At 39.9% G+C, this 23,918-nt stretch overlaps 1 non-coding gene across 1 annotated transcript; it reads right to left on the bottom strand.

The window, feature by feature from the left end:
- Nucleotides 1-2,476: 2,476 nt before the first annotated feature.
- On the bottom strand, nt 2,477-2,539 carry LOC111728198. Its single transcript, XR_002775573.1, has one exon. It is a non-coding gene; the product is annotated as a U7 small nuclear RNA (small nuclear RNA).
- Nucleotides 2,540-23,918: the final 21,379 nt, after the last annotated feature.

Genomic DNA, 23,918 nt, shown 5'->3' with positions numbered 1-23,918 from the left:
ATATACCACAGTTTGTTGATCCATTCGTGGATCGATGGGCACTTGGGCTTCTTCCATGACCTGGCAATTATGAATTGGGCTGCAATAAACATGACACTTTTAGGATTTTTAACCATCTACAATCTCCTCCTGCTCATATTCAAGTGGCAGGGCTCAGACAAAGCCTGGGCTGTTCCCAAAATGATGACGTGCTAACAGTTTCCCTTTTGCAAAGCTGCTTCCCCTAGATCCTGTAGCTACAGGATCCCCAGATCCATGATCTCTCATCTGCAATTCTGAAATCTGAAGAGCTGTGAAAGGAGACAGACTTTTTGAAACATACTTGGTGTCACAATTTCAACTGTACCAATGTGAACCTATTTTTAGACTTTCATTTCTTGTGAATATTCATTCAAGTTGCTACAGAAATATGGACGTGTTTGATAGCAGGCTCTCCCTGAGACTCCATTGGGGATTTTATATAATACAGAGTATATCACTCTCAACATCACTGTTTTAAAATTTCTTCAAAATTCTGAAACCTGTAACATCTGTGGTGCTACCATTTTTGGCTGAGGGATTATGGACCTGTAACTAGGAGCAGGCTTTGGGTACAGCTTTGTCTGAGCCCAAGTAAACAATTTTCAGGAGAAAAAGAAGAGGAAAAAGAACTTGTTGGATGAGGAGAGGGTGGAAAGTACAGGGTGTCCCAAAAATTGCCCCTAAAGCCACCACACATAGGGAAAATGGGAAATTTTAGCTAAATGTAAATTTATTTACAAAACATTCCTTACAAGATTTTACAAAGAGGTGGCCAACATGTAGAGCATATTTTGTAAATGTTTTGTTAAATTTTACAATAAAAATTTTGTACGTAAAGGCACAGTTAGTTATAATTTTCCACATTCCCAAGTGTATGGAAGTTTAGGGGAGACTTTGGGGCACCCTGTATTATCAAGAGCAAATTCGCAGAGTAGAGAAAGGAAGTGGTTAGTTCAGGTGAGATAAGTGACCATCGCTGGACAAAATCCTTTTGGACAGTAGGGGACAGAGCTTCCTGTACTCTTACGCCTGCCAAGTATTTGTGAAAAAGTTAGAAAAGAATATTCTGCACGTTAAGAGCTAATTCTCTCAAATAATAGAGAATAAATAATAATTGGCTGGCAAATTCCAGAAAATGATAAAACCCCACAACAAAACAGAAGTGCTGAGCAGACATAGCAAAGTTAATGAGAAGGAATTACAGCGCTCACCTAGAAGAATGAACGTATGGATTTTATTCCATGGACATGCAGGATTTTTAAAGCAAAATAAACAAGTACAGAGCATGCTATTTCCCATAATGCTTTATTTGGAAAAGTCTGATACTTTTTAATTGAGTATGTATAACAGTGTTTCCCTGCAATTACCCTCCCATAAAGCAGGGCAGAGTATATTGTACAAACATCCTGACTGATGTCCCTGAGTCATAGTGAAACACTATCCAGATTACAGCTATTAAAATTTACAGAAACCTTTTGCTGAGTGTTATTAGGTTTGTGGATTAATAAAATGACCCACTTGTTTTCATTGTTCTCTAGCAAGGAATAACAATGTTGATTTTAAGTTTCATTGATTACTCTTCTTTTGCATAGATTTTAGATGGCTATTTTGCTCAATGAAATCTCATTGCTGCTTAAAAAATTTCTAAATACATTTTCTAAAAAATGATCCCTTTCATTTTCTTTTTACCTTCACTCTCCTTTGCTCACACGGTCTCTGTTTTTCTCACTTTTATTTCTCCCCACTTTTCCACAGGAATGCTTGGAGTGGGTGGGATGGGGTGAGGGGATTGGCTCAGCCTCCCCAGCAGGGCAGCTCAGTGGGGCCTGGATGCTCACAACTGGAGTTCAAGTCCCTGCTCGGTCATTTACAGGATGTGGGGTTTGGAGCACCTTGGTCTCTAAGGCAGAGTTGTTAATCGTTTCTTCTTTGTATGACCCTGACAGCGTGTGTTTGCATCCCTGTTATTACACTGCAGTTTAATTACCCGTTTTCCATGTCTCTTAGGCTCCATGTGTATTTATCCCATATTTCCAGGCTTGGCCTCTGCTGGATGAGAGATAGATGCCTTTAAATAAATACATCCTGGTTAGAACCAGGCCATAGAACTGTGGCCTCAGTTACTAAATGTGACTCAGTAAGACTGGTTCACTAGCAAACGGTCCCAACGGAGGTGGCCCCCAATTTTTTTATGCACCTTGATTTTGTGGGAAACCATGGTAAAGGTTCAAAGTTCCTGGGTCATTAGCAAAAATGGAAGGAATGAAGGAAGGGAGAGAGAGAGGGAGGAAGGAAGGAGAAGGAGAGGAAGAGATGAATAGAAAGAGGAGAGGAGGAAGGAGGGCGGGGGGGGGGACGGAGGGGAAAGATCTTTTGCCTGTTTCCATTCCCCTGTTTCTATAGAGTTGGAAAGATTTTCTTTGTTTCTTCTTCTTCTTCTTTTTTCTTTTCATTTATTAGTCTTCCAGTAGACACTGGAAAACCTGCTAGACAAATTCTAAAAGCACTATAAGGATTGAAAATACTTTCTTAGGGGTAAAAACCCTTAGCAAAAGAATGCAAAGTCCCATGTGTTCAATGCTACTGCATGCAAAGCCCTGTAACATATCAGCTCTTCTTATGCTAACACTTCTGTAAACTTGGTACAATTATCCTCACCTTGCAGGGATGGGACAGTTATCTTCATCAGAGAAAGGCTTCACAGAGAAGGATATGTTTGAAGCAACTCCCTGAAAAATTGGGGGGGAGGTTGTTAAATGAAAAGGGGTGGAAGGCCATTCCTTGGAGTTGGAAGGAGACAAAATGTAATTTTTACACTGTGAGTGGGGTTCCACCTTGGGGTGGATGTGCATGACATGTTGGAGACTGATGTAGAGTGAAGCTGGAAAGACAAGCTGGGCAGAGGGGTTGTGAAAGTGGTGTGTTTGTGGTGGCATTAAGCTTGGACTTGGTCCTTAGTGCAGTCGAGGGCCAGAGCATCTGTAGGCCTGGAATTGGCGCAGACATAGTTATCTCTGGAGAATGGGAACTCTAGTGTCAGTGTGGGGAATGTGCTGGAGAAGTCACCAGGGAGCACAGGAGTAGGAGGGAGGAGGTGCCTCTGGTCGGAACCAGTGGAAGGCCTGCTCCCATCAGGGCATAGCAGGAGCTGTTAGAGCTTCAGGTACTTCAGGGGCAGAACTCCAGGACTTGGTGACTGCCGTACCTACCTATGGGGCCGGGGGCGGCGGTACTGTTCCCATTGCCCCTAGCCTGGGAAATTGGGTAGTTTGTGGTTATTTATTGCAAAATAATTACCATGTTTGCGTCTTTATTTGTGCCAGCTGCTATGCTCAGTGCCTTAAAGAGATTTATTTTTTTCATTTAGTTCTCTCAACAGCTCCATAGTATAAATAAAATTATCCTTTTTTTTTTTTTTTTTACAAATAAGGAAAATTAGACTCAGAGAAATTAAATAACTCTCCAAAGTCATTCTGCCTATACATGGCACAGCTGCCATGGAATCCTCAGGCTGCTTGACTCCAAAGCCGCGCTTTAATCCCTGGAAGGAGAGCGGGCCCTGGAAAACAGATAAATCTAGCTTCATACATGCTGAGTTTGCAGTTGGAGAGTTTCCAGAATGATGCCAGGGTATTGATGACAGCATGCACCTTTACAGCGCCCGTTCTTTCTCTGACTTGACCCAGACTTAAATTCTTGGTCACAGACTCAACCCAGTGGTCTCTCCAGTCATGTCGCTCTCTCCAAAGTTAGACCAAATGGAGGGGTCAGAAGCCCCAAACTTAAGACCTGTACCAGACACTAACCATGGTTAGTATATATTTGTGGCAGGTGACTCCCAAGGTTTCTTAACTTACTTACGCCTTTTTCCAGTCACATTGTAACTGAAATTTGATGCATTTTGAAGGCAGAAATGTCTTTTTTATTTCTTATGGTGGAACTAAAGGTCTTATGTTACATTAGTCATTTTCTTAATATTTATTTTTATAAACTGGCATTGTCTTCATTCTTGTAGTACATCAGATCATAATATAGTTTCTGAAGGTATTCTATAAATGTTTGTTTGATGGGTCAGCTACAAGAGTAATATGAGGTCATTGTAGAAAAATCAGAAAATAAACATGTATAGAACAATGTAAATAAAAAGAAAAACCCAGCTCCACGACTTGAAGGTAATTGCTGCTAACATTTAATCTATTGTCTATTTCCTGACAGTCTTTTTAGTGTTCACATATTTTTACCTAAGTGTGATCATTTTCCACTTATAATGGGAAAAACATTTTCCTTTATCATTAAACATCTGTGTAAACACCAGTTTTTATGTCTTCATGAGAGTTTATTCTCCCCTGCTCCACATGAGGAAATTGAGCCCCAGAGAACTTGAAACATTTCCTTAATTGTGGAGTAAATATGACTCTGTCTTATACATTATGTGACCTCTCAATCTTGTGAGGAAGATCCTAAGTTTAGACAAATAACCATTCTTGAGTGGAGCATACGGGAGATTGATTGGGAGCTGTTCAAAGGGCCTGCAGGAGTTTGGAGGAAGAAGGGAATACAGCCTTGTCTCTTCTGGGGAACTAGGAAGGTTTTATGGAGCAGATTGTGTCTGAGATGGGTCTCCAGTGATGAGCAGCCATTTGACATTGAAGAAGGACAGTTGGGGCAGGGACGATGTAAGCAGAGACATGATGATAGAAATGCTTGCAACCTATTTGGGAAATTGAAATTAACCCAATTAGGTTAACTCTTGGGATACAATTGAAGGGTGAGATAAAATTGAAGTTCAGCTACTTTATAGCTGAATAAGGAGGAAAGAAGTTTGATTAGAAATATGCCTTAGAAGAATTCCTCTGGCAGCAGGACCTGCGGCTGATTGCAGGGAACAGGTGCCTGAGAGATCACTGATTCAGTACACACCATTGTGTGCTGGGTATGTCAGCTAGAAAAATGCAACACATAAAGTTTCCAAGTGGTTTGGTTTGGAGACTGGTAGCACTATTAAGAATGAGAATATTTGGGTAAGAAGCGTCCTCAGGATTCGGGTGTGCTGAGTTTGAGTGGTCCAGAACTTAGTCAGCTATTCAGTTTGCTGCTTCTGAGAGAGAGCAGGGGAGATGTCCTTACCTTTGGGAATTCTGGTCAGTTAGGTGGTCATGGTTGATATTAATATTAAGAGGTGATAGATGTAGTGTGGGAACTGATGAAATCATGGGAGAAGAGATCATAAATCCACATCTAACATTTCTTGAGCTCTAAGTACGTGTCAGACACTGTTGAAAGTACTTGGCAGATAGTATCACTTAATCCTCACAATGACCCTGTGAGGGAGGGACTATTAACATCTCCATTCAATAGAAATCTCGTTTTATAGATGAAGAAAATGAGGCCCTTTCTGAAAACAGCCCAAAGGTTTTAAATCGGGGGATTTGACCTCAGGCAGGCCGACTCTACTAAGCACGTGTTTAGTAGACTCTACTTATGCTGCTCCACGGACAGCAGTGAGGGAGAAGAAAAATCCCAGCATAGGAGATAGGCCGGGAAGAGAAATTTGCAGAGATCGAAGAGGAGGAGTTGGAAAAGGTACTGGGGAAAAAAAGCTGAGCGGCTGTGGTCACAAGGACAGGAAGACAGTGCCAGGTACCACCGGCATTTTTTCAGCTGAAAGATACCTTGATGTTGGTGTGACCCAAGTGCTAACAAAATAACAAAGTGAAGTATATGCAAGAATGGTTACCAATGGCTCATAATTATTATTTCAGGGGTTTGGTTAATAAATTGGTAGTTTCCAGACCTCCTTCCTCAAGACTATCTTTTTACTGCAATTCAATGAGAATTTATTGACCAATACTACAAATTTAAACTATGCTAGGCACCGAGAGTGCTATCAAAAGGACATTTATTTATTTCTTGACTAAATATTTATTGAGAACTTGTACTGGGCTAGGCACCGTGTTTGGCAGTGAATACTGACCAGTAAAACAGAAATGGTCCCTGACCTCCCGGAGGCTTTGGTCTAGTGGGGGGGGGCATGCTTTTGATCACACATACGATATATTTATATATGTTTACAAACTGTGTTGAGATCTATGAGATCCATGAATGATCTTTCCTGGAAACAAAGTTTATCAATAAGAGAATAAAATAGCGTGCAAAAATGAGCTACATTTCTTAGAATGATTTTTATACCATTGATTTGTTTAACAATTCTTATTTTCATTGATACATGAAGGAAAATTATTCCAAACACTAATACAATTATTGTCTTTCTCAACTAGTAGGCTGTAGTTTTACTTTTCATTTGCTTTATTCTGTAGGTATTTTTCTTTCTCTATTTTTGCTTTGCTTGTGAGGATGTATAACCGTGGCAGCAGCTTACTGGTGGAGGGTTCATTCTAGTGGCCAGCAGACAAAGAAAATGGATCCAGGAATCATATTAATAAAAAGGGGTGGGGGTCCATGTAGGGTTTTAGCACCTCAATTTCAAGGTGCTTTGAGCCTAATAGAAAGTGTGTGTGTCCTCTCCACAGCAGAAGTAGGTGGCTAAATTAAGTAGCTGAACTTCCTTACATACTTCAGTTGAAGTCTCTTAAGAGCAAGATCAATGTTTTCTACAAAGTGTTATTATAAAAAAACCTCGAGTGAGCACTCCAGGGCCAAGTCCTGTGGACATTCAGTTGTTAACAGCACTCCCGTCGACTCCTAACGTTGGTTTACACTGTTGATTTGTGTACAGATGAAATGTCAGAAGAGGTTGTGTTTTTCCATGAAATTCAAAATGTTTGACAACGTGCTTTTTCTTTCATTTCCAAATGCTTTTCAACTTCACACAGAGATCCCATTCTCATAGCCCTGACCGAACATTTGGCAAGACTCTGGCAAATCTTGAGGAACAGGTGTTTTATTTACAAAGTAAGAAAGAGCGGCTATCACAATTTTGGGAGGTAGAGAAAAACTCAAAAGAAGAGGTCATTTTGGAAAGAAAAAATAAACGACTTTGTTTGTTCTAAGGTACAAAAGGAAAACACATATAGTGCAATTTCTAAAATTAATTTGTTTTTCCTTAGAAACCATAGAGGTAAGGCAACTTTTTTTCAAAGACATTTAATGTCTAAAATTTTTGTGTATTTCACATAGAATGGGTAAGACAAAGAAAATAATTTTTCAAAACTCTATGGCGGAAGAGTAATGACAAGAATAGTTTCTGAGGTGGTCATTACAGAATACGCACAGAGAGACTATTGTATGTGTGCTCTACTAGATTTTGTTTCATAAACACATTTAAAAATTTTACAATTTAATATCAACCTCCTTAAGTGCCAGAAGCCTTTAGGCTTTAACGCTCTTTAGGAGGTTAATTAGGAAAACTATTCTTTCATCATTTCCACTCATTCAACAAATAGTCGTTGAGTGCCTGCTATGGAAAGACATTGTGCTTGTTTCTGGAGACACAGCAAGTAAACAAAACAGATAAAAATCCCTGCCCTTTACATTCCTGAGTGAATTTGCATTCTAGAGAGGCAGACAATTAGCAAATAGATAACTAGTACGTATAGAATGTCAAGTGGTAATTAGTGGAAAGAAAAAAGCAGCTACCGACGGATAGGGAGCCTGAGGAGAGGAAAGGTGAATTGAAGTTTTAAATCCTAGCATTTTGGGAGGCCAACATGGGAGGATTGTTTGAGGCCAGGAGTTTGAGACTAATCTGGGCAACATAGCAAGACCTTGTCATTACAAAAAATTTTAAAGAATTAGGTTGGTCTGGTGGCTGGAGCCTGAATTCCCTGCTCTTGGTAAGCTGGGGTAGGGGGATCACTTGAACTTAGGAGTTTGAGGTTGCAGTGAGCTATGATGCTGCCACTGCACTCCCGCCCAGGTAACAGAATGAGACCCTGCATAAAAAAAAAGAAAAGAAGAGAGAGGCCAGGGAAGGGCTCAGCACCAGCAGAAGTGACATGTGAGAAAGACCTGAAGGAAGGTGGACCACACAGGTATCCGTCGGGTGGAGCCTTCCAGGCAGACTAAACAGCACATGCCAAGGTGGGGCAGGTGGGAGCAGGCCTGTGAGGTCTGATGCGCAGCAGAGGCGGTGTGGCTGCCGTGCACCGGACAGGGAAGGGAGGAGGTCCAGCTGGGCACTGCAGGGACTTTGGATTTTATGTGAGTGCAATGGAAACCACTAGAGGATTTCGGAGAGGAGCCACTTGGTTTAATTTACACTTAAAAGACTGTCTGTCTGCTGAGCGGGAATAGATGCGTTATGGGGTGGGGAAGACGCAGGGCTGCGACTGCTCTGGCCGGGGTGGTAGCAGCGGAAATGAGGACAAACCCGGGATTAGGGGTGGGATGCTGGACATGTTCTGAGCATAGAGCTGACAGAATTTGCTGATCGATTGGATGTGGGGTTTGTGAGAGGGAGGGAGGAATCAAGAAAGAATTCAAGGGTTCTGACCTGAGCAACTGGAAGGATGAAACTGCCATTAGCTGAGATGTGGAAGACTGTGGGAAGAGAAAGTCTGGGAGGAAAGAAAAGAAGGCAGGAACTGAACTTGTTAATTTTGAGAGCATATTCTACGTCTGAATGGTCACACTGCGTATATGGTTGAATATAGATATCTGGGGTTCAGGCTGGAAATTAAAACTTTCGTTGTCAGAATGTAGGTGTTCTTAAAAGCCACAAGACCTTTAGAGACTACTAAGTCGGTGAGGGCAGAGACTGAAGGGCAGTGAAGGGTCAACTGTAGGGGCTGGGATGCTGAAATACTACCAGCAAAAACTGTGGAGAAGTGGCCAGTGCGAGGGAGGAAAATGGAGAGAAAACGGAGGGATATGGAAGCCATAGGAGGAACGATTCCAAGCAGGAGTGACTTACAGTGGAACGTACTCCCAACAGATTCAAGATGGAAAGTGAAAGTTCTGTAAGGTTTGGCGTGGCGCCGGCATCAATAGCTTTTACCAAGAGCAGTTTTCATGGAGTGACGGGATAGGGTCTACTTGGAGTGGATTCATTTGATCTACTTGAAATGATCTGAGATAAATACACAAAAATGTTCTCTAAGCAAAAGCCCTAAGACACATTTTCAGGTACTGAGACACCACCAGCAGCAGTGATAACTGACGTTTATTCAGACCTAACTTGTGCTGGGCACTGCTATCAAGTGCTTTCCGCACCTAGTCTCCTTCGACTCTTCACAATTGCATATGAACTAGGTACTATTATTGTCTCTATTTTATGAATGAGGAAACTGAAGTGTGCAGAATTTAAGGGACTTTTCTGAAGTCATCTGTGGTATAACAAGCTGAGGGGGTGGAAGAATCTTTATAATAGTCAAGCAATTATTTTGTTTCTGAAGTGTATTGATTACCTTTGGACACAGACTTATTCTTTAGAAACTAAGGTAGCATTTTTATTCATTCAATTTATTTCCTGTGTCTTTATTTTCCCAATATCTAACAGTTCCACAATATTTAAAACTTAGTTTCTTTAAAGTTGCTTGTCTTGTATTTTTTTGATGCAGAGAACTACTCAAAAATTTCAGTTTGTCAAATTATATTAACATGTTCAATCCCATTAGAATGTTATCAAAGAGAATGCCATTTTATAGAATGACATCTTTTTTAATGTAATTTTATTTTGAGGAACTTGATTACATTTTCAGAAGTACATTCTTAAAATAATGATATTGAAAAGCCATTGAACACCTAATGTGCTTACTTTGTGTTTACAACCTCTCTGCAAGCTGGACATTATTGTTATCGACGCTTTATACACAAGGAACAGGAGATTTAGAGAAGTTGAATAAATGGCCCAAAGTCACAGAGCTTGTAAGCAGTTGAGTAAGAATTGACCCCATGTCCTCCAAAATTACATTCCATGCTCTTTCCACTACAACATGCATGTAAATTTGGTTAATTCCAATACTCAGCTTGAAATATTATATCTGTACTCATCTGTGTAAAATTGATTACCCTCATTTGATGCACCGCTGTAACTCTCCAGCTGGTGCAACAGGGGCCCACAGTCTTAGGAAGCCTGTGTGCATTTTTAAATTAGACATGTTTTCTCTGGGAAGCATGTGAGCGGTTTATTATTATTTTTCCTTATTAGGGTTGGTTCTACGTAACCCAAGAGAGGGAAAAGCAACACTGGTGGTTTGCATGGCTGTGCTTTTCATAGTTGCTGAGCTTTTGTGAGGATGTAGCTGGGATTGGTTGTTGGCAGAGAATTAGAAAGAACACATGAATTCTGGAGTCGCCATGAAATGGGCCAGGAAATATGCAATTATTGCTTTGAAATGACTCCTACAACTTCCCATTGCTTCTGGAATCTCACATTCCATTTTCAAGAAAATTGTTGGTTTCTTACACTACCATGCCTGTGTCATGTCTACATTTGAGCCTCTTTGATCAAGCTTCCACTTTACGTCTAGAATGGTCTATTAAAAATGCAACTCTGATATCCTACTTATGTGCTCAAAATTCTTCCCCGACTCCTCATGACATTTAAAATAGAACACTAATCTCTCAGCATGGCCTACGGGGTCCTGCATGACCCAGCCCTTTCCTACTCTTCTGCCACAGCCAGCCTGGGTTTCCATTATGCTGTAGCCCCCAGGCTTTTTTTTTTTTTTTTTTTTAGGACAGATTTTTCACTTTGTTGTTCAGGCCAGAGTGCAGGGGCATCATAGCTTATAGCAACCTCAAACTCTTGGGCTCAAGCAATCCTCCTGCCGCTGCCTCCCAAGTAGCTGGGACTATAGGTGCCTGCCATAAAGCAGGTTAATTTTTGAATTTTTAGTAGAGACAGGATCTTTCTCTGGCTGATCTCCAACTCTTGAGCTGAAGGGATCCTCCTGCCTCCGTCTTCCAGAATGGGAGGATTACAGGTGTGAGCTACCCCACCTGGTCCAGCCCCAAGGCTTTCTAGAAGCTCTGCCACATATTTCTCTTCCTCCTGGCTCACATAATACTGCTTCCTCTGCCTAGAACATTCTTCCACTCTTGGTAAGAGCTGCCTCCTCAGAGGCCTTCTCCAACCACCCAGTCTAAATTAGGATCCCTGTTATCATTCCTCTAATTTGTGCTTTTCCTTCAGAGTAGTTATTGAGATTTGGGATTACATTTTATTTGTATATTTATTTTATATCATCACACCACCCCCCACATACATATAAAAGGAAGCCAAACCTTGGCCTGGTATACAATACATGTTCAGTAACATTTTTTGAAAAAATGAATGCCCTTTCACAAGCTGTTTTCTCAACCTAGGATACAACTAAAATAGCTAACATTTATTTTGCACTAATATCCCAAGTATCGTGACGTCATCCCAATTCAGTTGTTTCTAGAGCTGGAGCAAGGTTGGGAAATGCACTTGTGTGAGGGGGGATGTTTCATGGGAGGACTCTGACTCTCTGTTCTGCTGCAGTTTATTCACTGCCTTGAAAGCAAGTGAGAGCGAAAGAGCACAAAACGTGCAGGAAAGGATTTGGTCAAAATATATCTAGAGATTATTACGTTCTGGACAGCATTATGCAATCAAGAAGCTGAGATATATAGGTGGATGTATGTGGGTTCATTTTAAAGAGCTGGAGATTCTCATTAGCTTTTCAATCTTTTTGGTTGATATAAGTAAGGATAAAACTCAATTGTCCCTGCCTCTAATTTGGAAAATACCCATTTAGTGGCCTCACAGGATGCTTGACTGGGAACGGAGATGGGTTAAAGTTGTCGTTTTAGCTCCCTCTGCTGGTGGTGAATGGTGCTTTTAGCAGAAGGCTGGTGAAAAAACTCAAGTTTACACTCATGGGAAATGAAGCGGGTGGTGGTGGGGAGGACCAGAGGGGTACATTCGCACACAGCAGGTATAACACACGCTATCTGGATGATGGGCACACTTACAAATTTGACTCAAATGGTACAAAAGCAATTTATGTAACCAAAATGTTTGTACTGCCGTAATATTCTAAAATATAAAAATGTTAGGTATAAAACACCTTTGTCATTATTGCTGTACTGTCCTTAGTCAAGGCACACATAACTCTTTGTTTTTAAAAGATGTTTAATGGCATTATTAAGATACAATTTATCATAAAGTTCACTTATTTGAGGAGTATAATTCAATAGTTTTTACTGTTTGCTGAGTGTGCAGCCATCACTATAATTTTAGAACATCTTCCTCAGTCCTGAAAAAAGCCTTTCTATGCACTAGCCACAGCCTCCTGTGTCCTCCCCCCTCCCCTGCCACCCACTCTTGGAAGCCACTTCTTTACTGTCTGTCTCTACAGATTGACCTGTTGTGAACATTTTGGATAAAAAGGATCGAGCAGCGTGGTCTTTTGTGACTGCCTACTTCACCTAGTATACTGTTTTTGAGGGTTATCTATAGTGTAGAATGTATCAGCATTTCATTACTTTTTAAAAATGGAAGTATAATTTTAATTTTTTTATTTATTATGGGTCCATAAAAGTAGTGTATCTCTATAGGATACATGTGGTGTTTTGACACAGGCATACAATGTGAATTAATCGAATCAGAGTAACTGGGGTGTCCGTCACCTCAGGCACTTATCGTTTCTTTGTGTTGGAAACATTCCAGTTCCACTCTTTTAGTTATTTTAAGGTATACCCTAACCTATTGTTGATTACATTGTTGTGCTATTAAATAGTGTTCATTCTTTCTAACTATATTTTTTGCATCCATTAACCATCTCCACTGTATTTCCCCTTCCCTGATCCCTTCCTGGCCACTGGTGACCATCATTTTACTCTTTGTCTCCATAAGATCAGTTGTTTTTAATATTTAGCTCTCACGTATGAGTGAGAACATGCAAGATTTGTCTTTCTGTGCTTGAATCATTTCACTTACTATAACGTTCTCCACTTCTGTCCCTGTTGTTGCAAATGACAGGATCTCATTATTTTTGTGGCTACATAATATTCCATTGTGTATATGAACCATAATTTCCTTATCTGCTCATCAGTTGATGGACATTAAAGTTGATTCCAAATTCTGGCTATTGTGAGTTAGTGCTGCAATAAACACGGGAGTGCAGGGAACTTCCCGACACACTGAATTCCCTCCTTTGGATATTCACCCAGCAGTGCGCTTGCTGGTCACTTGGTAGTTCTATTTTTAGTTTTCTGAAGAACTTCCATACCAATCTCTATAGTGGTTCCATTAATTTACACCCCACCAACAGTGTATGAAGGTTTCCCTTTCTCCACATCCTCACCAGCATTTGTTATTACCTGTCTTTTTGATACAAGACATTTTAACTGACATGAGATATTTCACTGTAGTTTTAATTTGCATTTCTCTGATGACTAATGATGTTGAGCATTTTGTCATATACCTGTTGGCCATTTGTATGTCTTCTTTTGAGAAATGTCTATTTAGATCTTTGCCATTTCTCAATTGGATTATTGGACGTTTTCCTATTGAATTTTTTGAGCTCCTTACACATATGAATTATTGATCTCTTGCTAGATGAACAGTTTGCAAATATTTTCTTCCATTCCGTGAGGTGTCTCTTCCATTTGTTGTTTGTTTGCTGCACGGAAGCTTTTTAGCTTGATGTGATCCATGTGTCCCATTTTGCTGTGGTTGCCTGTGCTTTGGGAGTATTACTCAAGAAGTCCTTCACCAGACCAATGTCTTGACCCATTTCCCCAGTATTTTCCTTTAGTAGTTTCAGAATTTCAGGTCTTAGACTTAAGTTTTTAACCCATTTTGATTTGATTTTTGTAAATTGGGAGAGACAGCAGTCTAGTTTCATTCTTCTGTGTGTGGATATCCAGTTTTACCAGCATTATTTATTGAAAAGACTGTTCTTTTCCCAGTGAATGCTGTTGGCACTTTTGTCAAAAACTGATGGACTGTAAACATGGAGTTATTTCTGGGTTCTCTATTCTGTTCCATTGGTCTGTGTGTCTGTTTTTATGCCAGTACCATGCTGTTTGGTTACTATAGGTCTGTGGTATAATTTGAAGTCAGGTAATGTGATCCTCCAGTTTTGTTCTTTTTCCTCAGAAGGGCTTTGGCTAGCTGGCTTTTTTGTGGTTCCACATAAATGTTATGATTATTTTTTCTATTTCAGTGAAGAATGTCATTGGCATTTTGATGGGGATAACATTGAATGTGTAGATAGCTTTTGGTAGTAAGTGCATTTGAAAAATGTTGACTCTTCCAATCCATGAGCATGAAATTTCTTTCCTTTTTTTTTTATATTGAGACAGAGTCTCATTTTGTCACCATCTGTAGAGTGCTGTGACATCATAGCTCATAGCAACCTCAAACTCTTGGGTTCAAGTGATTCTCTTGTCTCAGCCTCCCAAGTAGCTGGGGCTACAGGCACCCGCCACAACGCCCAGGTATTTTTTGTTTGTTAGTTTAGCAGGCCTGGGCTGGGTTTGGACCCACCAACCTTGGTGCATGTGGCCGGCACCCTAATCACTGAGCTGTGGGCACCCAGACTCTTTCCATTTTCTTTTTTGTGTGTTATGTGTGTGTCCTCTTTAATTTCCTTTATCAATGTTTTATATTTTTCATTACAGAGCTCTTTCACTTCTTTGGTTAAGTTTCTATCTAGGTATTATATTTTATTTGTAGCTACTATAAATAGGATTACTTTTTTGGTTTCTTTTTTTCTGACTGTTTACCATTGGCATACAGAAATGCTACTGATTTTTGTATATTGATTTCGTATTCTGTAACTTTACTGAATTTGTTTATCAGTTCTGTGTGGAGTCTTTAGATTTCTATATATATAAGATCAGATTATCTGTAAACAAGAGTAATTTGACTTCTTCCTTTCCAATTTCTTTTTCCTTGCTTCTCCTGGGAACTTTACTTTATCCACAACTTTTGGGAGCTTCATTGGGTTAAATCTCCATGAAGTTCTCTGACCTTCTTGTACCTGAAAATTGATATCTTTCTCTGGCTTTGGATATTTCTCTCTTATTATTTTTTTGAATAAACTTTATATCCCAATCTCTCTCTCTACCTCCCCTTTAAGGCCAATAACGCTTAGATTTGCCCTTTCGAGGTTGTTTTCTAATGCACCATTCTTTTTGTTTTTTTTTTTTTACTTTTTTCTTTTTTCTCTTTTCACTGTATATTTTCAAATAATCCATCTTCATGCTCACTAATTGTTCTGCTTGGTGAATTCTCCTATTGAGAGACTCTGATGCTTTTCTCAGATTGTCAGTTGAGTTCTTTAGCTCTAGAATCTCTGCTTGATTTGTAAAAATTATTTTATATCTTTGTTAAATTTCTGATAGGTTTCTAAATTCCTGCTCTGTATTGTCTTGAAGTTTGTTGGGCTTCCTTAGGGAGCTATTTTGAATTCTTTGTCTGAAAGGTTACATTATCTCTCTCACTCAGGATTGATCACTGGTAACTTATTTAGTTTGTTTGCTAAGGTCATGTTTTCCTGGATGTTCTTTATGCTTATGGATGTTCATTGATGTCTGGGCATTGAAGAGCTAGGTATTTATTTTAATCTTCACACTCTGAACTTGTTTGAACTCATCTTTCTTGAGTTAGCTTTCCAAATATTCAAAGGGAATTGAGTGTTTTGGTCTAAGTCTTTGGTCACTGTGGCCATATCAGCACTGGTGGTGCCCCAAGCCCAGTACTGTGTATTTGCAGCTCCTGATGATGGTACCACCTTGGTGGACTTGGGGAAGATAGGGGAGAATTCCCTGGATTACAGGCAAAAGATTTTTCTTTCTTCTCTCTCTCCTCTGGGAACACAGATTCTCTTTCCACTGGGTATGCTGGCGTGATGTTGCCAGGGGAAGAGGGGGAAGAGTGGTATAGCAGAACAAGACTGTCTTTTCTGCTCTCTTCAGTTGCCCTCTCCTTGATGTAATGTTAAAACCAGGTCATATGGTCACTCACCTGAGTTTTGGTTCTTCTGACAGTGCTTCTTTGCAGGATGGTTATTGAATTTGGTGTTCATGTGGAGGGATGGTCACTTGTGGCTCCTAGTCAGCTGTCTCGCTCCACTTCAGCTCTACTTCAGGACTGTCTATTGCCAAACAATATTCAATTTTATGGATATGCCACATTTTGTCTATCTATTCATTATCTGATGGATAATTGGGTTGTTTATACTTTTTGGCTATTATGAGTAATATTTCTCTAAATATTAGTGGATAGGTTTTTAGGTGGACATATGTTTTTAATTCTCTTGAGTAGATAGGAGTGGGATTTCTGGATCATACCTCCATTTAACATTTTGAGGAACTGCCTGATACTTCTGAAATGGGTGTACCATTTTATATTCTCACAGATGTGCTCTTTTGAATAGGTTTAGCAAGTAATATCTAAGAGAAAGAGAAACTAAATTCAGGAAATGTCTTTCATCATTTATTCTTATATACTACTTATGTACTTTCATATTGTCCCATTTGCTCTTTAAATTATTGTTCAATCTATCTTTTCTTCTCCATCATTACCACTGTGGATTTTTTAAATTTTAATTAAATATTTTATTTTATTTTTAGAGATAGGTTTCACTACATTCCCTAGGCTAGACTCAAACTCTCAGACAGAAGGGATGCTCTTGCCTCAGTCTCCCAATTAGCTCAGACTACAGGTGTGAGTCACTATGCCCAGTGAAAGTCTCTTTAGTTTACCCGCTGTCAAGGTGGATGGTGACATGATGTTCAAGCTCCCACTCAGCTCAGAAATACTGGGTTGGAGTGAGATAAGATAAGGAATTATATGGAATACACAGAGATTTACTCCTCTGCTCTGCTCTTCTCCTGGACCGTCATTCCATTAGCTGGTCCATTTCCTTTCAGTTCCTTCCCACATCCCCAAATTCCCAGCTCTGTGTCTATGATGTTGAGCCCTGCTCTTCCTCCACCTAGGAACTATTGGATTCAATGTCTAGTCCACAAACATAGCCAAATTTTTGTCATATTCCATAAACATGGGCAATTTTCGTGCTTCACTCTTTCATTTGCAAATTTAAAATGACACTCTAAATTCTAAATCAAGAAAATGAACCTCCAGTATGGAAGCAATTGAGAAAGTTGTATAGTCATTTACACATGTAAATTTTTTTATGGCTGACAATATTAAATTTACTCTTGGGAAAATTGAAAGTTATAAACTGCAACTCTAATTTGCTACTGTGAATAAGATGATAACCCCAAATTTTATTTTACTATTTTGTAAGGGTTCATTGGACCAGTAATGCAAGAGGCATTTCAAAAGTTGGATTGCCCTTGAAAAGAAAATGCCAAGTATGTTAAACTGTGCACTTAGTTTTCTCTGTGGAAGAATTAATCCTACATTCAATGGACTGCACAGTTCTTCCGAGCTCTAAGTGTATTTGCAATTAAGACTCTGTACTTGCTGCGTACTGGTGGATTCTGTCTCCTGGAAAGCTTTGTTTCTTTGTGAAACTTAAAATCCTGCCATTGATCTGTACTCACAAAACCCTGTTGATTTAAACAGGACTCCCTGGGGTGGAACAACAGTGAAACCAAGAGACTCAATTTACTCAGATTGGGTTTCAGGAAACATATTTAATAGCAGACAGTTCCTGTTTTCATTGTTTTCCATTTAAGTTCCTACGAAATCAGATTGTCTTTAAATAGATGCTGCTGCCATTGGGAGAAGATTCAGTTTCACATCCCTAAAGAAATAAAGAGTTTTGTAAAAATTCACTCTACCTTAGCCTCACTTACAATGGGCCCAACTCAGGCCATATGGATCAAGGCTAACACAGTGATAGAATAATGACACCAAAGATGTGAAATGCACACTGTTTTAAGACTTTTTAGTGTAACCCTCCATAACCAAGGAATAATTTCTGGTGGTTGGGGGTGAATATGAATTTCCTTTGAGGGCAATCCCATTTTATCTGTTTTTGAAATGTAATACATGCTGGTATTAAAGCTTTCTGAGGAAAGAAACAAGGGGAAATAGTTTGAGAAAATTATCACTTGTGATTAATTCCAGTCAGAAAGGTCCTGAATTTGGCAGGATTTCTGGAGTTTTGTCTTGAAAGAGATGAATTCTAACCAAACTATAATAATGGTAATGGTAGTGATGATAACTAGTATCTGTTGAGCACATAGTGTGTGTTACTGGTCTATGTTAAGCATAAAATACATATAAAATCTCATTTATTATAAGATCAGTTTATAATGGTTTGGATTAATACTTCCACCCAGAAAGGCTGGACAGTGTGGTGGTTAGAGGAGGGTACAGGGTTTTATTTCTTATTCTACCACTTACTAAATATGTGACCCTGATGAAGTTTCATTCTGAGTCTCAGTTTCTTAATCCACACAATGGCATAATAAAGCCCACTTCACTGGGTTTTGTGTGGATTAAATAGTACAGGCCAGTGGAGGAGACAGGCAAAACACTTTGTAATACAGTGGGATCAATTTGATTTATTGTAAAGTGCTGGTCGCAGCTTTCAGGGGACCTCCTGTTCTTCCAGGACCTTGAGGATGCCAGATGCTCTGGAGCCACCATAAGTGGTGGCTTGGGATGGGAATACCTCTGGAGAAAGCCAGGGAAGGGTGTCCCAGTCTGAAGGAGTACTGTGATCTTGGGGAATTGCATCTCACTGCACAGCTGGGAAGGAAGCCTGTCGCATTAAGAGATGAGGCAGAGAACTCAGCAAGCCCAGGTCATAGAAGACTTTGGATTTGAATTGCATTTAGGGAATTCAGACTTTCTTGCGAGGTCAGAAGGGAGCCACTGAAGAGTTTAAGTGGCAGAGTGACATGATTAGACTTGTTTTTGTGAAGTTCACTCTCTTGGAGATTAAAGATTTTGTGATCAGAGATCCTTTCTTGACCCCAAGTTTGAGCACACTGATGACCTCGACTGCTTTGGTTTGAGGACTGCCATCAGGTGACTTAACACCTATTTGACTCCTGCTGCACTGATATCAGTTATTTTCTTACTGGAGATAAGTGGTGTGGTTTAGAGCAGTAATCCCCAACCTTTTGACACTAGGCACTGGTTTCATGGAAGACAGGTTTTCCAAATGGGGCTGCGGGGTGGGGGTGGGGTGGGGTGGGGCTCTGACAGGAGGTGGAGCTCAGGTGATGGTGCCAGCAACAGCAGTGGCTGTGAATGCTGAGGAAGCTTCCTTGGCTGGCCCACCTATGCTATGCAGCTCGGTTCCTAACAGGCCACAGATAGGGGACCTTTTTGGCACCTGGGATCAGTTTCATGGAAGATCCAGTGATGGGTGTGGGAGTGTGGGGTGGATGGGATGGGGGCAGAGCTCAGCCGTGATGCAGTGTAGCCAGGTTCCTAACCGGCCATGGACTAGAATTGGTCCACAGGCTGGGGGTTGGGACTACAGGTTCAGAGGATGAACCTGCTCACAGGTGTCACTGGGCCACATGAACACTTTTTCCTCCAGTTGCCTATTGTTTGTTTGTGGATTATATAGTTACTATATTAAATGGAACTAAATTGATTTCAGATTGACTTTCAACACTTTCTTTTGGATGACAACCATTTACTGAGAGTTGACAGAGATTCAGGCCAAGTAAACTATTTTCTAATGTTAATTTCAGTAAAACAATAGTAGAAAACATTTGCAGACATACTACCTCTTCCTTTCTCCAAATGGCAGCTTGTTACTTGAGCAAAACACTCCATGAGATCAAATCTAACTGTGTGAGTGACATATTTTTTGCCTGAGGGACTATCTAGCTTCTGCTCATTTTGAATAGAAAATTGACTCTATTTTTTGATCACATCTTATATTCCTACAGGATTCTAAGAAAACCATCTTTTTAAATAAAATTAGGTGATAATGTATTTCCAGGTCATATTATACTGATTGCCAATTATTATTTTGGAGAATATTTATAAAAACATCAACACCTGCATAGTTTCAAGATTTAAGTTAGATATAGCAAAAGTAAACAGTTATATTAAAGAAAAGTATTTCTGCTTCGTATTTCCAGAGAGGCAGGCATTTAACTTGTGGACATTACTTTAGAACTTGACACGTTCTAGATTTATGGTCAAGTGAGAAAGCTGTTCAAATAGCCAGAAATATTAATCTATGCAAAGATTATAATATCCAAAGGGTAAGTAATTATAATTTTAAGAGAAATTAAATGTCAGAGGACTGTGATAAAACTTTTATTGGAAAATTTTAGTATTTCTTAAGAAAGAAAAATATGTATAATGGAAAGGAAACATATTTTCTTTGAGTTGTTCACAAAGTGACTTAGCAGTCTTGGAGCAGTTTATGTTTTACTAACACTGTTAAATCCCATCTGGTGTTTGTAAAGTCTTTAACTATCCCCTGCTGGGACAGGCAGACATTGGTTTGCATGACTGTGTGTTCCCAAAATATTTTTTTAAAAGTATCTAGTAGATTTATACCAACTGTAGCAGGATGACAGAAGACTACATTTCCATTATCTTGCCTTCAGGAATGGAGACCAATGCCACCAGGTCGCAAGATCTCCATCAGTTTTACAATTGTGACATTTAGGGAGGAATGTGAATGGTTAGTGGTTTTCAAAAGTTGTTAGGAATTCAACATCCTGTGTCAATATTACTTGAAAAATATTTATAGGTTCTGAGTCAGTGAGATGCTATTTATTCTCTGTGGAATTCATTCTAGAATGTGTGGAATATTGCCTTTGAACCTTAGTTGTTCCAATAAATTCCCTGGAATTATCTTTATTGCCAATAAACAGGTTGTTTTGCCTCCTTGAGTGATTTTTATTGTATTATGAGAGCCTGATGTCTCTGGGAAGCAACAGACTCTTTGTATATAGAGAAAATAACTTAACTGAATAAAAATTTATTGAATAACTTCTGTGTTCAAGGCTGTCTGATAGGCACTGGGAAAAATGGAAAACCATTAGATGTAGTCTCTATCTTTAAACAATTTATAGCCTATGTATAGAAATAGATTTCAAAAGGAACAAGGTAATCTAAGTTTTGAAAATGAATTATAATAGAGATACTACACTAACAGTGAGAAAGGGGTGATTAAACTTGCTTAGGGTATGAAGAAAAGTGCCACAGTGAAAGTAAAAAAGTCTTGAAAGATAAGTGTAATTTTAACTAAAGGAAGGTAGTAGATAGAGATTTATAATCCAAATAAAGTCATGGATATGTCAAAATACATTGGAAAGAATTTGTGGATAGATTCCTGAATTTTAATCTTGGCTCAGGAAGTAACAATGTAAGCTCAGACAAATATCAACTATCATTTATTGAGTTCTTACAAGTCCCAGGAACTGCTGTAGGTGCTGAAGTCACAGTGCTATCTATATACAATGGCAGGGTATCTGATAGCTTGCATTTTAGTGGGAGGAGTGGAAAGAAATAAGTAAAAATTAATGAAAAAAACAAACAGCAGGTAGCAATTAGTACTGTGATAAAATAAAACTAGGTGATACAATAGGGAGTGATGAGGGTGGGGCTGCTTTAGGTTATCCTGAGAAAAGACCCATCTAGGGCTGTGACCTTCCAGCTGAGAAGGGAAGGACAACAGACTTCCCTGTGAAGTTCAGGGTGAAGATAGTTTCAGACCATGGACCCTAAGGTGGACGCACGCTTAGCGTGTTCCAGGATATAAATAGGTTCTGCTGGTTGGAGAGAGATGAGAGAAGAGCGTGAAACCTTAGCAGGTCATCCAGGATTTTATAGTAGGGTAAAAAATTTGGATTAGATTTTAAGTATGATGGGTACAATCACGGAAGCATTTGAGTTGGTGTGTTTTATGGTGTAAGTTTCACCACAGTCACTGTGGCTGCTGGTTAGAGAACGGAGTGAGCAGGTGTGGAAGCAGAAAGATGAATTGGGAGGCTCTGCAGTAGCCCAGGTAATAATGACAGATGCACAGGCAGGCATCAAGCAGGACATGCAGGTTTTTAGCTGGAGCAACTGGGAGAGTGATGGTGACACTGGCTGACGAGGACTAGGGCAGACTGGGCAGTGTGGAGGTCAGGCCTCCTGAGATCTCTCAGCCTGTTTGCCATTTGCACAACGGCAGTAATAATGCCTACTTTGCAGGGTAGTTGTTGTTGGAAGAATTAAATCAAATGGACTGGACACGGTTGTAATCCCAGCACTCTGGAAGGCTGAGGTGGAACACCTGAGCTCACAAGTTCCAGACCAGCCTGAGCCAGAGGGAGACCTCATTTCTAAAAACAGCTGGGTGTTGTGGGGGGTGTCCCAGCTACTTGGGAGGCTGAGGCAAGAGAATCACTTGAGCCCAAGAGTTTGAGTTTGCCATGTGACACCACGGCACTCTACCCAGGGCAACAAAATGAGACTCTGTCTCAAAAAAAAAAAAAAAAATTCAATCAAATGAAATAACAAATATAAAGTACCTGGAACATAGTATGGGCCCGGTAATTGTCAGTTTCCTTTTCTATATCACACAGGCATAGAACAAACATCCATAAACAACTCTACATAACAGTCTCCAAAAAGAGGAGCTAGGAATACAGGAAAAATTCTTCATGATCCAAGGTAGAATTTTAAGAAAACTCCCATTTCATGTGTTTTATGTAAGACCGATTATTTCATGCCTTGTGTTGGATGTGCAGCTGGGAATATTCTGCTGAGGCAGTGACTCCTGAAGAAAATGTAAGTGGAGCCACGAGTATGGCCTGTGAGCTTTCACACCACGGAGCCCACTGGGTAGAATGTGCATTGTTCTCTGTATACCAGTGAGGATATTCCCTTCTGAAGATATGCTTGTGATGGCTGAATTGCACCATACTGTGATGCCCGTAGGAATCAATTAGACTGTAAATTGCAGTGGGACACTCATGTCATTTCCTTAGATGAACCCTGCAGTGCGATCCTTTCTTTGGTATCTTCCGAGTGCCACATTTAACAGCAGATAGTGGGACAAGTTGATCAGAGCTGATGTCTGGGAGGGTCTCCCTGCTCTGTCATCACAGCCACACAAATTGAAAGCAAATGGTTTTCCCTAGGGCTGCAAATTGCCCCTACCCCCACCCCTGTAAGGTGATCTTAAGTGTGGTGACAGCTTAAGCAAGTGGTGAGGGTGGAGATAATTTTTATAAAGGCTTGCTATAGAATTTCAGGCATTGCAGCAGGGGCAGATGTGGCTGAGAGTTTCCACCATCAGATCAATTCAAAATCTAGCAACCGAGCTATATCTTTTAGTCCTTGAATTAAAAGAGGTAGAACCACAAACTGTGACGAGGTATCTCAGAATAGTTCATCAGTACGTGAGTTATGTTTCCAAGCTGGAAAATAGTGGGCATCACACAGGACTTAGGAGGTGAAATTAATTTCTAAATTAATTTCTCTAATATTTACTGAGTGCTGAAATGAATTGTTCTAAGGGCTGGGGAAACAGGCATAAACAAAACAATTTTGTGACTTTATATCCTAGCACAAGAGACAAGCAATAAAAAGTTAATATGTAAGATGATATTACCTAAAGACAAATACTTGGAGAAAAAGTGAAGCAGAATAAGGGGATGGAATGAGGTGTTCTAACTTAGATACAGCAGAGATTGATTCTCTGACAGGTAATATTTGAGTAGAGACCTGAGTAAAGTAAGAGAGCCACCTATTGGCATCATACTTGGACAAAAAGCTGTTCAGCAGAGGAAACTGTGTGGACAAAACCCCTGAGCTGGGAGCAAGCATGACATTTTCAAGCAGCAATGGGGAGGCCAGTGTAGAGTGGAATGAACAGGACATGCAATTGCAAAGTAAGCCAAGGATCACCTGAAGAGGGGCTCGTAAACTGAGGCAAGGAGATGAATTGTATTTTGAATGGGATAAAAAGCTATTGGAGAGTTGGAACATAGAAATGACACAAGTGTGCTTGGCTATAATAGATAGGAGGCTGTGGTAGTAGTTAGCAAAGTGAAGGTTTATAAAGGAT

This window comes from Otolemur garnettii, unplaced genomic scaffold, assembly GCF_000181295.1.
Source record: "Otolemur garnettii isolate 467f Iridium unplaced genomic scaffold, OtoGar3 scaffold00143, whole genome shotgun sequence".
Classification (NCBI taxonomy): domain Eukaryota; kingdom Metazoa; phylum Chordata; class Mammalia; order Primates; family Galagidae; genus Otolemur; species Otolemur garnettii.
The sequence above is the reverse complement of the archived record's forward strand: the minus strand, read 5'-3'. Positions and strand labels throughout refer to the sequence as shown.